Source organism: Lipotes vexillifer, unplaced genomic scaffold (assembly GCF_000442215.2).
Source record: "Lipotes vexillifer unplaced genomic scaffold, Lipotes_vexillifer_v1.1 scaffold109, whole genome shotgun sequence".
In the NCBI taxonomy this organism is placed as follows: domain Eukaryota; kingdom Metazoa; phylum Chordata; class Mammalia; order Artiodactyla; family Lipotidae; genus Lipotes; species Lipotes vexillifer.
This window is the reverse complement of record NW_006790015.1, coordinates 2238379-2243245: the sequence shown is the minus strand read 5'-3', so window position 1 is coordinate 2243245 and position 4867 is coordinate 2238379.

The window sequence follows — 4867 nt, the reverse complement described above, 5'->3', positions numbered from 1 at the left end:
GAACTGGTCCCTCAGCAAGCAGGCATCACGCCACCGTAAAAACGAGAGCAGGCATTTACTGAGCTCTTGGTATGGGATTTGATGAGTAGCTAATCCCATCCTCATTAATATCTTCCCTTTGCAAATGAGGAAGCTGGAGATGGGAGGGGGGGAGGGCAAAGCTGGGATCTGAACCAGAACTTCCCAATTCCAAAGTCAGAATCATCACCCTATGGCTCCTCTCTGACCCATCCTGCCTTACCCCCCAACCCCGTGGCGGTGGCCCAGGGAGAGACGCCATGACCGTTGCTTGACTGACTGGCCGCCTGAAGGCACGTCCTGCTCCTCCAGCTTCCGTTTTCTTCCCTCTTAGGTATCTGTGCAGCCACCAGCCCAGAACAACCCGAGGGGGAGGACTCAGTGTCGTGACACATCCTAAGTATAAAGGAGGGAAGAGCTTGCCTGCTGGTGGAAGAGACGAGGAAGGCTTCGTGCAGGGGCCGTGAGTAACCAGGGGCCAAGAAGAGGCAGTGCTGGCGGGTTCTCGAACAGTGGCCCACATGCACATTCCTGGACTCCCACCCTAGGATGCTGGTGGGAGCCCAAGAATCTGCATTTTGACAAGGTCCCCAGGCCGTCCTGTAGGTTCTGGAAGACATCCATGGATAAAGCAGACAGAGCTGAGCATTTGACCGGGGTTCAAATCCCACCTCCATCTCTTGGCTATGTGATCTTAAGTGACTTTCTTAACTCTGTAAGCCTCAGATAAGTAGAAGGCAAGGCTTGAGACCTGTTTGTTTCCCCAGCTCTCAGTTGAGATGGTGATAAGGAAAGTTCCTGGTAAAAGGACTAGAAAAGGGCATTCGTGTGCTTGGCACTGGGGATGCAGTGGGAGTGGGGGGGAGGGATAAATTCGGAATAGGGGATTAACAGATACACACGACTATATATAAAACAGATAAAAAAAAAAAGGACCTACTATAGAGCACAGGGAACTATAGTTAATATCTTGTAATAACCTATAATGGAAAAGAAATCTGCAAAAGAATATACATATATAGTAACTGAATCACTTTGCTGTACACCTGAAACACTGTAAATCAACAATACTTTAAAAAAAAAAATACGTGTAACCTGGTAAAAAAAAAAAAAAAAAAAAAAAAAAGGGACCCCCCCCGAAACACTGTAAATCAACAATACTTTAAAAAAAAAAAAAAACGCGTAACCCGGAAAAAAAAAAAAAAAAAAAAAAAAGATGGGACTCAGCCCTGGGGGAAAGGGGCGGTTATAGCATGGTGGCCCATCAAGGGCCAGCAAGTTCCCTTGCGGGTCACAGGGCCGGCTCTCCTGGGGGCCCACCTCTAAGCATGAGCTGCGGCTCTGGGCTGGAAGGTGGCTCCAGCCGGCCCTTCTGGGTCGTCGCACCTCCCGTGCCCACCCAGTACCGGGAGAGCTGAGTCATGGAAAAAGTTAGTTTTCAGGCTGCAGCTCACCTCCCTCCTCCATCAAGCCCACAAAGGCTCCTTTCACGTTTCCAGGAGCGAGGAGAAAACCGTGGGGCCCTCTCCCAGGCTGGGATGTGAAATTTCAAACTTCACCCTGGAGTTAAATTCCACACCCGTTGCTCCCAGCTAAGGGAGGAGGGGCTACCAACAGCCAAAAACACGGGTAAGGGGAAGTGGTGGAGAAGGGGGAGGGGTCATGTCCCACGCAGTTCTCACTGAAGCCAGGCCACAGGCACCCTCCGGGCCAGCCTGCTAGACTGTGCATCCCCTAGCCCAGCACCCCCTCGCCCTCATCGTCCTGGGGAACTTGGGGGACCTAGAGCAGGTAACAGACAGAACCTCTCTGGGCAGCTGATGATGGAAGAGGCCAGAGGCTCACGGTATGCCAGGCCCACAAAACCCACATCCTGAAGGTGGGACAAGTAGAAAAAAGGTGTCCACTTCCCAACCACAGTCCAACCCCAAACCTTTCAGGGCTGCCTGACATGTTCCTTTTTACTGTGATTTCACTCTAAACCTGATGTTTGGAAGAGGTAAGGGGAGTCCCTGTGTGGGCCTTAAGTGAGTCATTTAGACTGCTGAGCCCAGTGTTACATGGGCACAGTGACGCGCACCCGCAAAGGCTGTTATGGAGATGAAGGGAGAGTATGTGTAAAGGGCCTGATATGCCGAAGGTTCATTTGGGTTCTCAACCCCCTTCCCACTCAAACCCACATCCGTGGCAAATGTAAGTGGAACCTAGTGGTCACCTAGCTGGCCTGGCACCTGAACAGGGCTGGGTGGCTGGCGAGGCTCAGGGGACGCAGGTGAACATGGTGCTGGGTTTATGAGTTACTTCACATGCCTGAGCTTCAATTTCCTACTCCACACAGGAGCAGGTGTGTGGGGAAGTGGAGCTATGGTCCTTGTGAGGCCTTTTAGGCTTGGAGTGTTAACCTTAGGTGGGGAGAAAAGCCTGGAGGAATAAGGATTAGCTGGTAGGGTAGCAGGAACACGGGACGCTGGAGGCTCCGGCAGCTTGGAGGCGCAGTGTTGCATCCCGACCACTAGGCGGCGTCGAGGATAACAGATGAGAACAGGCTGAGCACAGGGGCTCCAGTTCCAGACCTTCCCAGTTGTCTTCTTGGCTGGCCGGGCAGACACCGGCCACAGCTGGGTGGGAAGGGCCTGTCTCTCCAGGGTTGGGATTTCTTTTCCATTTTTTACAGACCTCCTAGGTGGGAGGAGGCCGTCACGTTGACGAAGTCCTGCCTTTTGCCGTGGCTTGGGAGCCTGTGAAAGCAATGGCCTGCCTTTCCATCCTACTTTTGGAGGGAGCCTGGTCTCCACCTCTCTCCTCCCCTCCTGCCAGAGTAGGGTGGGATGGGAAGAGGAATCACGTCTGGATTTGGATTCCTCCCTTCTGTACTACCTGGCAGATGGGGATAATAATAACCCCCCTGCAAGGTCAGTGGGAGGATTAAATTTCAGAATCTAAGCCCTCAGTGTAGGACAGTCTCTCATCCAGCCCCACTCTACCAAACCCTTCTTGCTCTTCCAGCGGTCCAGATAACGATTTTCCAAATTCATCTGGAAGGAAGATCATCACCTGCAGAACTTCCCTCCAGAACTAGAGGGTCTTTGCAGCCCTGGGAGGAGTTTAAACTCCAGCCACCCCCTCCCCAAACCAGCCTTTCTCAAAGTGATTTTCTCGCCTGATGATCAGCAGAGCATTAAATGTACTGATTCCAGCACACCCAGCCCTGCTGAATCAGAAGGTCTGGGGGCGAGGCCCAGCACTCCCCGTCTGAACAAGCCTCTCGCTGGAGAACTGCTGCGCCAGATTACAGGGCAGCTCCCTGGCTCACCCTCTCTCCTCCAGGCCTGGGACCATCAGGGGCAGCAGGAGGCAAGTCCCATCAGCACTTTTAACTGGGCCTGCTTTGCAGTGACTCACCTCCCAGACTTCCTGCAACAGACGACTCTAAATTAGCTGGGTCCCACCCTCCAGCAAGGGAGACATTCTTGTTGGGGGAAAGCAGGAGGTTACAAGGTGGGTGCCCCACTAGAGCAGCCCAGGGAGACCCAAAGAGAGGAGCTGCTGCCTATACAGCAAGGCGGGGAGGGGGGCGCGTGGGTTTAGCACGTTTTGTTTACAGGCGTTTGTTATTACGGAAATTGCTGTCAGTCAAGGTAATTCTAGCCCAGAAGAGCATAAATATGCTCCCAGCTAATCGTACGGGGATTTTATTGGCACTCTGGGGGCAGAGGTTCCTTTACCCTGCCCCCACACTCCCACCCCTCAAAGCAAAACCCTGCCCCCAGCTGTTTCCCCCCAGCAACGTGAGGGACTCGGGGCAGACTTAGAAAGTGCACTCTAAGTCTGGCGAAGGGTCAGAAGTGGCTCCCTGGTCCTATGGAGGCAGGGAATGATCAAATGACCTGAAATAAACCCTGGGCGACCTGATGGATCAAGACAAGCGCGAGCTCTCCCGGGCCTGCACCGCATGCAGGGGCGGTCACCTGGCCCGCAGGCTCCCCTGCTCGGGGAGACCGCGTCCCGGGCCAGGAGGAATGTCTCGAGGAGTAAGCCGGTTCTCAGGAGTCGGTTCCAGCGTGTGCGAGTTACGGCGGCGAGCCCTCAGGGATACCGCCGGCAAGCCCCGGCTTGCAGCGAGGGGAGCCGGCCCCGGGAGAGCGGAGTCGCAGCGAGCCCGTGTGCGCGCCCGCGCGCGCACCCCGCCACTGCGCAGGGGGAGGGGAGCTCGCGGCAGCCACTCAGACGAACGGTAGTGAAGCCTCGGAACAACTTTAACTGTCAATCAGACTTAATGGGGTATTAAAAAAAATGGGGGGAAAAAAGGGCCGCCCTTTCGCTCCCAGCCAGCCGCGGCTGCCCCGGGAGCGAATGGATAGGGCGGCGCAGACCAGGGCGTCCGATCCACGCGCGCTCCGCACCCGGGCCCTCTCCAAGTTGGAAAGGACAAAAAGAAGGCAATAAATGCTAACAAGGGAGAGAGAGGGAGCCGGATCGAGCGGCAACTCCCAGCCTCTGCTGGAAGAGAGAGGGAGGGAGGGAGCCGAAGAGAGCGGGCGCGCGCGAGGGCGAGCCATGCACGTAAAGAAACTGACACCCGGACCCCCCACTTCTCCTGCACGTTGCTGGCAATCAGATCGCGTTTAAGCAATTTCCTGAGCCCAAGAATAGCAATGAGTCGGGAGACTTTCGCGGGCTGAAATTGGGAGCTCCAAGCACTTTTCCCCCCTACTTTTTTTTTTTCCTGGAGAAGGGGGGAGGCGCTCCAATTTGGAAACAGCTTTTTTTTTTTTTTTTTTGCGGTCCGCGGGGCTCTCACTGTTGCGGCCTCTCCCGTTGCGGAGCACAGGCTCCGGACGCGCTCAGC